This window comes from Phacochoerus africanus, chromosome 12 (genome assembly GCF_016906955.1).
Source record: "Phacochoerus africanus isolate WHEZ1 chromosome 12, ROS_Pafr_v1, whole genome shotgun sequence".
Classification (NCBI taxonomy): domain Eukaryota; kingdom Metazoa; phylum Chordata; class Mammalia; order Artiodactyla; family Suidae; genus Phacochoerus; species Phacochoerus africanus.
Genome location: NC_062555.1, coordinates 28,210,902 through 28,221,199, shown reverse-complemented (window position 1 = coordinate 28,221,199; position 10,298 = coordinate 28,210,902). Strand labels below are relative to the sequence as shown.

General features: G+C 45.3%; 1 pseudogene; it reads left to right on the top strand.

Annotated features, from left to right (window-relative positions):
* Positions 1 to 9,739: 9,739 nt before the first annotated feature.
* On the top strand, positions 9,740 to 10,015 carry LOC125112396 (cytochrome b-c1 complex subunit 6, mitochondrial-like; annotated as a pseudogene).
* Positions 10,016 to 10,298: the final 283 nt, after the last annotated feature.

Genomic DNA, 10,298 nt, shown 5'->3' with positions numbered 1-10,298 from the left:
TGCCAAAATCCAAAAGGCACTGGATAATGTCATCTGAACCGATCTTGCAGGCGGATGTTAAAGTCCAGTTAATGAGTGACCCTCACTGTAAACTTCCTGAACACACTCTCCTCCCTATGACATCTCCGTTAGGCATGGATGTGCTTATAAAATTGGAATTCTGGTAAGCACTGTGCATGAGCCCATACCAGAGCCCATACCAGCGTTTTTTGTTTTTTGGGGTTTTTTTTTGGCGTTTTAGACCCCGCTCCCCCCTCCTTCTCCTACATATGGAGATTCCCAGACTGGGGGGCCAATCGGAGCTGTAGCCACACCACAGCCACAGCAATGTGGGATCCCAGCCGCATCTGCGACCTACACCACAGCTCACGGCAACACTGGATCCTTAACCCACTGAGCGAGACCAGGGATCGAACCTGCATCCTCATGGATCCTAGTCGGATTTGTTAACAGCTGAGCCATGACGGGAACTCCACCTTGAAGTATGTTTATATGAGGCGTTATTAAGAAGATGCACCTTAAATTACTCATCATTCCAATGGACCGATTGCCCCAGATATTGGGGAGTTTACAGAGGACTTATAAATGCAGAACCAGTGAGTCCCTGCCAGACCATGGCTTAAGGGTGCATTTTTGCTGGTACCCTTCACCAACAAAGCCATTTGTCATGGATTTTCTTTAGGACCTGCGCTGGCACCGGCATTTGAAAAACAAAACAAAACAAAAAAACAACTAGCTTCCTTGCCAATCCCCAAACTCCAGATTATATAAGGTGGTGGGTGGCAGATTTGGAAAGTAATGGCTCTGTAAAGATTTCTTCTCCTTCTTTTTAATAACTGTGAGAAATGTGGCACCTGGCAGGAAAGATAAGTTACTTTTACACAGTACTATTATGGCCAGGTAAATATTACTCACTTTTTATAGCACTAATAATTAAACAGAGCCTTCATCAATCTTTCAGCAATTGGAATGTTTAAGACTGTATTCTTTTGGTAGGATTGTGTTGTTGTCACAATCTGTGATTTGTGTCTGATGACTTACACTCCATCTCTTTACTGAGCATAAGTGGAATAGACTCCGTACCATTTTGCTTCCATTCAAGGCCTTTAAAAACACTTAGGGAAAAACTAAATTATCAAAATGGTTTTATGGAGTTCGCATTGTGGCTCAGTGGTTAACGAACCTGACTAGGATCCATGAGGTTTCGGGTTCCATCTCTGGCCTCGCTCAGTGGGTTAAGGATCCGGTGTTGCCATGAGCTGTGGTGTAGGTCGCAGACACAGCTTGGATCCAGCATTGCTGTGGCTGTGGTGTAGGCTGGCAGCTGTGGCTCCGATTGGACCCCTAGCCTGGGAACCTCCATATGCCTCGGGTGTGGCCCTAAAATAGCAAAAACAAAAACATAAAAGTAACAAAACCCCTGTTTTTTAAAGAGGGACATGTAGGGCTTCCGAAGTGATTCCCCCAGGAATTCCATAGTAATTGTAACAAAAATTATGGAGCCACAAAATAGATCTCAGACAGTCTTTTTTTTGGCTGTTTAGGGCCACACCCATGGCATGTGGAAGTTGCCAGGCCAGGGGTCAAATCAGAGCTATAGCCGCTGGCCTACACCACAGCCACAGCAACTCGGGATCTGAGCCTCATCTGTGACCAACGCCACACCGCAACGTGGGATCCTCAACCCACTGAGCAGGGCCAGGGATCGAATCCACATCCTCATGGATACTAGTCGGATTCGTTTCCACTGAGCCACAGTGGGAACTCCCTTGGACACTCTTAATTCCTGAACAAAGTAATCTTTCAAGTAATAAATGTTCCTCCAGAATGAAATATTTCATATGGCTAAATCTTACATGGGGCTATATAACTCAGTCTTGATTGTGTGTTAGTTATTCTAATGGATATGGTTTTATTGGGTTTTTTTTTTTTGCCTCTCAAACCTTTCTGAAAAAAAGGAAATGTGCAATCAAAACTGATAAATATGGGAGTCCCTGCTGTGGAGCAGCAGGTTAAGGATCTGGCATTGCCCCAGCTATGGCATAGGTCACAGCAGTGGCTCGGATTTGATCCCTGGCCCAGGAACATCCATATGCTGTGGATGTGGCTGAAAAAGAAAGAAAGAAAAAAGTTAAATAAGGTAGGATTTAAAAATATCTATTCCTATGAGGCCCTAAACACACACACACACAAATCTGTTCCTTAAACTGTTTTTCAACACACAGCAATGCATGATTAGTCAAAATGTCAATTGTCAGTCTACTGACGATAATAAAATAAAGGCATAAATGCACATTGTGCTTTGGGAAAGAAGAGGTAAAACCAAAACAGAAAAGATTAATTGAAAAAAAATGAAGGTGCTTTGAAAGCTCATCTTACACTATATGAAATTGAGAAAATTTTGTTTATTTGGATCTTCTTTTATTTTATTTTATTTTATTTATTTTGGCTGCACCCTTGGCATGCAGAAGTTCCCAGGCCAGGGATCAAACCCGTGCCATAGCAGCAATGCAAGCTGCTGTAGTGACAACACCGGATCCTGATCCTGCTGCACCACACCAAAACTCCTTAGATTTTTCAAGTTCTTTTGCATTTCCCAGAAAACCACAACCCATCCATCTTTTCCTATTATAAACTTAAGATAGACATTTTTTTAATTAAGAGGAAAGAAAATTGATATTACAGGTAAATTTAACGTTGTTAATTTAACATTGAAATTGTTGTCAGATTTCAATTATCCCTTCTCTTTTTCATTAACTTCCTTTAGCACCAAACTTAACTGTGCTGTGTTTAAATTTGGTGCCTTCTTTTTTTTTTTTGACCAAAACAAATGCCACTTGTTTTTTGACCAAAAACATTGGCTAAATCAGAACGTGGGGTGTCATCCTAAAATCCCCCTCGGATTTATTGCTGTGTCCACTCAGTTGCCGGGCTCAGTCCCTTCTGTCTCCTTAACGCCTGTCACTGGCTTCTCCTCCTCTCTGGTCCTGCCGTCGCAGTGGCTTCCCCATGTCCACTTGGGGACAGCTCACTGGCCTTGAGCCAGAGGGACTGGAGGTCTGGGAAGTAGCAGGTTGAGCCTGATGCCTGGCATGGAGGGGCCCTAACTTTTCTCCAGCTGGTTCCTCACCTTTGCTTTGGTTTCCTCTAGGACTTTTTCTTTTTTTTTTCTTTCCTTTTTTTTTTTTTTTAAAGGGCCACATCCACAGCGGATAGAGGTTCCCAGGCTAGGGGTTGAATGGGAGCTGTAGCTGCCAGCCTACACCACAGCCACAGCAATGCCCAGCTGTGTCTACAATGCTAGTAGGATTCTTACCCCACTGAGCCACCACGGGAACCCCGAGGCCTTTTTCCATAGCCTGCTTCTTTCCTTCTAACTGAGCCTGGCGCCTGGCAAGTGCTCAGGGCATGCTCACTCTCTGGGAGTCTCTGAAGCAGCTTATGAAAATGTCTTCTAGGAGTCCCCCTCGTGGCGCAGCGGAAACGAATCCGACTAGGAACCATAAGGTTGCGGGTTCGATCCCTGGCCACACTCAGTGGGTTAAGGATCTGGCGTTGCCGTGAGCTGTGGTGTAAGTCACAGATGTGGCTCAGATCCTGCGTGGCTGTGGCTGTGGTGTAGGCTGGCAGCTGTAACTCCGATGAGACCCCTAGCCTGGGAACCTCCATAGCCTGGGAACCTCCATATGCCGCAAGTGCGGCCCTAAAAGGACAAAGGACAAAAAAAAGAAGAAAAGAAAAAAAGAAAATGTCTTCTAGACTGAAGGTGACAATTCCTACCTTAGGTCATTGTGGTGAACATTACAGAGCACCTTCCAGGAGGTGAATGTGACAGCTGACACCTCCCAGGCCCTCACCTGTTCTCCCTGGGTCTTTACAAACCTCTGGTCTCTGTAAAACGGGCTTCCTGGGTGCTCAGATGGCCTCAGCATGGACTCTGTTATACGCCGTGTGCTGTATTGTTATCTGTATCACCCAGTACACACAGGACTTATGTCTGTACTGTGAGAGCTGACTTTCCCTTTTAACTCTTTGCTGAGAGGTGAGCGCTCTGTGTGCGGGCCTCCAGCTTCAGGCACTCGCGGATACTCAGTGAAACTCTGGTGACAGAAGAGTGTCCAGGAAGATCTAAGAGGGAAGTGATTTGAGACCACAGGAAAGAAAAAGACAACCGAGGAGTTCCCATCGTGGCACAGTGGTTAACAAATCCGACTAGGAACCATGAGGTTGCGGGTTCGATCCCTGCCCTTGCTCAGTGGGTTAAGGATCCGGCGTCACCGTGAGCTGTGGTGTAGTTTGCAGACGTGGCTTGGATCCCACGTTGCTGTGGCTCTGGTGTAGGCTGGTGTCTACAGCTCTGGTTAGACCTCTAGCCTGGGAACCTCCATATGCTGCAGGTGCAGCCTTAGAAATAGCAAAAAGACAAAAAAAAAAAAAAAAGACGACCGAAAAAGGATCCTGCAAAGAGGAATTCAATGTTAGGACAACAATGGTGAGGGTCCCAGTGGCGTGAGCCAGTCACTTGGGGAAACAAACAGGGCAAGGAGACTCTCGCCTGTGGGGTGCGGGCTTGGCTACACCCCGTGACAATGAACCGCTGACTTTGGAGTCCCTGCCGTGTGTGGCAGGGACTGGGCTGAGTTCTCATCTGGGGTGTCTCGGGGAATCCTTTCCAGGACCCTGCATTAGGTAAATGATCTTAATTCTTCCGTGGGGGAATTATCCCCCAGAACTCTTTCAAGAAAGAGAAACCTGGAGATTTATGATGTGACATGATTTGCTAATGATCAGCTTAGGACTGGTGCTAGTGACCGTGGGTGTCTCTGGTCCTAGAGCCTGGGCAGTCACCATCCGGCTCTCCCCAATCCTTTAGGAGCTTGGACCAGACCTGGCTCAGTGCCTATTGAGCAAGGTCAAGTGTGTGCCATCCGTCCCCCCGGTAAACTACACAGCCCGCCTGGCTCTCCGTATTGGTCCCTGTTAAGAGTTTGGCCTATGGTCGCTGACAATCTTTCCGTGCTTCCCAGGGATCTATGGAGAGACAGAGGCCTGTGGTGGGAAACCAAGAAGGTCAGAATGTCCCCTGAGAGACGACAGAAAGAGCCTGGTGTCAGTGGACCGGGCCAAGGTACCCAGGGGTCGTGTCCCTTTCCATCCGCAGTCGTGCGGCTTGGACGGTCTGCAGAGTGACATCTGTCATCTCATGGCTTACGAGTCATCAACCAAAAGAGAATAACATCGAGGATCATGAGTAGACTCAGGATGGGAGGAGATATTTTTCTTGATTGTTTTTGTTTTTGTATTTTTTGGGCCATACCCACGGAATGTGTAAGTTCCTGGGCCAGGGATCCAACCTAAGCCCCAGCAGTGACCTGAGCCACTGCAAGGACCTTGCCAGATCCTTAACCTGCAGAGCCACAAGGGAACTCTTTTTTTTTTTTTGTATTTTTCTTGGGAGGGGAACTTTTTGTGCTTGTTTCTGTTTTGGGGGGGTTGTATTTTTCCATACTCAATAATGGGAATGTAGCACAGGGTTGATTCAATAGGCAGGGGTACACTAGCAAAGTAAATAGCGGGGTTCCCATCATGGCTCAGTGGTTAACAAACCTAACCAGTATCCATAAGGACGAGGGTTTGATCCCTGGCCTTGCTCAGTGGGTTAAGGATCTGGTGTTGCCACGAGCTGTGGCGGAGGTCGCAGACGAGGCTCAAATGTGGTGTTGCCATGGCTGTGGTGTAGGCCAGCAGCTGCAGCTCGGATTCAACCCCTAGCCTGGGAACTTCCATATGCCACGTTTGGCCCTAAAAAGACAAAGGAAAAAAACAAAACAAACTAGAAATGATCTCATTTGAATATTCCTGCCCCATCTTCTAGTTCACGAATAATAGCAAACATTCAAGTACTAATTACTATGTGCAGACACTGTTACAGGTACATCATGTAAATTAACTTATATGTTCAAAAACGCTGTGAGTTAAGTATTATGATCATTCCTGTTTTAAATGGCAGGAAGTGAGCCACAGTGAGCTTGTGTAACTTGAACAAGGTTGCAGAGATTGCTAATGGGAGAAACTGGGATTCTGGGGTCTTTGCCCTGAACCGCTACCCCTCAGAGGCTCTCGGGTAAGTTTCTGCATTATAAGTAGTTTCACTTACCTTGGGACGGGAGGGTGTTAAAACATGTTTTGACCATTAATTTTCTCACGTGTGTTTTTTGTTTTATTTTTTCCTTTTCCTTTTTTCAAATAAATTTTATAGGAGTATTGCTGACTTACAAGGTTGTGTTAGTTTCAGGTACACAGCAAAGTGAATCATATCTATGTGTGTATATCATGTATATATCATGTAGATATATCATGTAGATATACACACACATTCTTTTTTGAATATGGCTGTCACAGAGTATTGAATAGATTTCCCTGAGCTATACAGTAGGTCCTTGTTACTTTTTTTTTTTGTCTTTTTGCCTTTTCTTGGGCTGCTCCCGTGACACTTGGAGGTTCCCAGGCTGGGGGTCAAATCGGAGCTGTAACCACCAGCCTACGCCAGAGGCACAGCAACGCCGGATCCGAGCTGTGTCTGCAACCTACACCACAGCTCACGGCAACACCAGAACCTTAACCCACTGAGCAAGGGCAGGGATCGAACCCACAACCTCATGGTTCCTATTCGGATTCGTTAACCACTGTGCCACGACGGGAACTCCCTTGTTACTTATTGATTTGGTGTATAGCCACTTGTATTTGCTAATCCCAACCTCTCAATGTACTCCTCCCCTCCAGCATTTCCCCTTTGGTAACCATAAGTTTGGTTTCAAAATCCTTGCAATTTTTTCCTTTTTTTTCAATGATGGTGTCACAGCTCACAAGAGCCCTACGTTTAACTTGAAAATCCAAGAGACACTTTAATTCACATCTGTACAAATATAGAGCTAGAAATAAGACATACGTGTGTGTGTGTGCTCTCTGATAAGAAATAACTTTAGAGGCCATCTGATGATATTTGAATGCTTAAATGCACTGTTTTCCTAGTGGATACCCTTTGGCCTTTTAGTTTTGTATTCCAAAGATGTTTAAGTAGAAAGGGAATTTTTTTGTATTCTTTTCCATTGTGGTTTATCACAGAGTTTGAATATGGTTCCCTGGGCTATACAGTCATGCCTTGTTTTTTATCTACTCTTTATACAGTAGTTTGTAGCTGCCCATCCCAAACTTTCGGTCCCTCCTTTCCCCAGCCCTTCCCCTTGGTGATCGCAAGCCTGTTCTCTGTGTCTGTTTCTATTTTATACATAAGTTCATGTGTGTCATATTATAGATTCTAGATGTAAGTGGTGTATGGTATTTTTCTTTCTCTCTCTGATTTACTTCACTTAATCTGCTCATCTCTTTTTTAAAATTTTATGTTATTTTATTGTTTGTTTTTGTCTTTTTAGGGCCTCACCTGCGGCATAGGGAGGTTCTCAGGCTAAGAGTCTAATTGGAGCTACAGCTGTTGGCCCACACCTCAGCCACAGCAAGGTGGGATCTGAGCCACATCTTTGAACTACACCATAGCTCACGGCAACACCAGATCCTTAGCCCACTGAGTGAGGCCAGGGATGGAACTTGTAACCTCATGGTTCCTAGTTGGATTCATTTCTGCTGTGCCATGATGGGAACTCCTAGTATGATAATCTCTAGTTGCATCCATGTTGTTGCGAATAGCATTATTTTGTTCTTTTTAATGGCTGAGTAGTATTCCATCGTCTATATGTACCACATCTTTTTTATCCATTCATCTGCCGATGGACATTTAGGTTGCTTCCATGTCTTGGCTATTGTGAATAGTGCTGCAATGAGCACAGGGGTGCATGTATCATTTTGAATTATAGTTTTGCCCAAGGATATAGCCAGGAGTGGGATTGCTGGATCGTATGGCAGCTCTACTTTTAGTTTTTTGAGGAACTTCCATATGGGTCTCCACAGCACAAATTAAATCCCACCAACAGCGTAGGGGCGTTCTTTAGAAAAGGCCAATCTTAATATTGAAAAGACCTCATAATAAAACAAAGCTACAACATGGGACTCGTGTCGGCTCTTCCCCAAACTTTGGAAATAAGGCGAATGTAACTGAGTGTAGACATGCCTTGCTTTATGATGGGTTTGTTTTTAAACTTTTTCATGTAAATCAAATTCAGCAAAATAAAAACCCTGTACTTGCTCTTCAAGACCAACATGTATTCCTTTCATAAAATGGAAAATCTTTCTGCAGTGTTGATGTCTGCTTTCCCATTGCCCCCTTTAGACCGTGGCCCTGTTGGGTACCAGGTCTGCGGTCTCCTCCTCCTCTCTCCCCCTGTCCCATCCTTCTCCACTTTCTTCTTTGTTCAGTCACCCGGTCACACAAAGTACCTCGCCACACTTACAACTGATACGTGTAAATCAGACCACTGGACAATATTCCAAAAAAAATTGGAACTGCAACAAAAGCCATCCTGCAGTCGCATCCTACTTCCTTGCCCCAAGTTATTCTGGCCACACTGCGGCCGTTATCCAGACTGTCTGGCTTGGCTTCCAGCAGCTATAGAACATTGCAGCGATGTTCTATAGCTTTTTTTTTTTTATAAGTTCCATCATCCATCCCTCAGTGTTATTAGAGTCAAATTAATAGGCTGTCCTGAGATCTTATCCTTCTAGAGCTGTCCTGGGATTCGTGGGGGAACCAAAGGCTGAGTAATAGAGCAGCGATTTTGAACCTGAAGGGTTGTCATAGTTTCGTTCTTACTTGAGTTTGGAGTGTTGTTAGGTTACCTTGTCCCCTGCGTGATTGCTAAGAAGGTATGGTGCCAGTACCAAAAGGGAAAACAGGCTGCTAATTTAGAGTTCAAGTGCATGTGTGGGTGTGTGTGGGTGTGTCCATCCAGAGGCAGGAAAGCCCTGCACTTGGTACTTGGGCTCCCCAAGCCAAGGTCAACAGCAGTGATTTAAGCTCCTCTGCGACAGATGACCTTGGGCAGGTACCTGAAGCCCTCTGCCTCAGTTTCCTCATCTGTACAAGAAGGACAGTCATTGTTCTTTTTGTCCTTCGTGGTTGTGAGGATTAAATGAATTAATTACACCAAAAGCCTGGCACAGAGCAACAGCAAATGTTGGTTATGACTTTGTCCTCATTATTTGCAAACCATGCTCAGATCTTCCAAGGGGAACCTTTTCTTCCTTTTTTTTTTTTTTTTGGCTGCACCTGCAGCATACTGATATTTCCAGACCAGGGGTGGAAGCTGCACCCTGGCAGCAACAACACTGGATCCTTAACCACTAGGCCACCAGGGAACTCCAAGGTGAACATTTTTTTTGACTAAGAACTAGAAAATTATTACATATTGATTGGAACGGATTCCGACAATTGTTTATTCATCTTAAACCGACGTGCACATTAATTTTAAAAAATTACTATCTGCTTGGGAAGAGTACTGGGAGTTGCCATTTTGATAAACTTTGTTTTCGAGACCTTCTTTTGATATCAAGAATAGCCTAATGATGGACAGCTGTCTGGTGAAGTGGGCCAGTGTATAGTCATTTTTTTTTTTCTTTTCAGATTTTTGGGTTTGTCTGCATTATTGCAGGGAGGGGGTGGGGGTGGGGGTCTCTAATTTTGCTCACTTGACCCCAGTGGTCTGTAAAGCACAGACAGTATCTTGATCCTGCAGGGGAACAGGTGCCGCTGGTGCTGCTCGTGCTGAGTCCAGAACTGCAGCCCGACATGGCGCTGGAGGACGAGGGAAGGATGCTAACGGGCTCTGGAGAGCCCAAGGAGGAGGAAGCGGAGGAGGAGGAATTAGTGGATCCTCTAACCCCAGTGGGAGTGCAATGTGACCAGCTGGAGAAATACATAAAGTCTTGGGAGCAGCTAGAGCTCTGTGATTAGCGTGTATCCTCCAGGTCACAGGCAGAGGAGGATGGCAGAGAGGGTCTCTTTGACTTCTTGCATATAAGAGACCACTGTGTCATCCACACACTCTCTAACAGCTTGGAATAAATGTGCAGATTCCTTCACCGCAGCCGCCATCCCTTGCACATCAGGATATTTTCTTATGGTTTTGAACATGCCATTTGTTTCTTTTCTTTTCTTTCTTTCTTTTTTGGCTTTTTCTAGGGCTGCACCCACAGCATATGGAGGTTCCCAGGTTAGGGGTCGAATCAGAGCTGTAGCCGCTGGCCTGCACCACAGCCACAGCAACACCACATCCGAGCCATGTCTGTGACCTACACCACAGCTCACAGCAAGGCTGGATCCTTAACCCATTGAGTGAGGCCAGGAA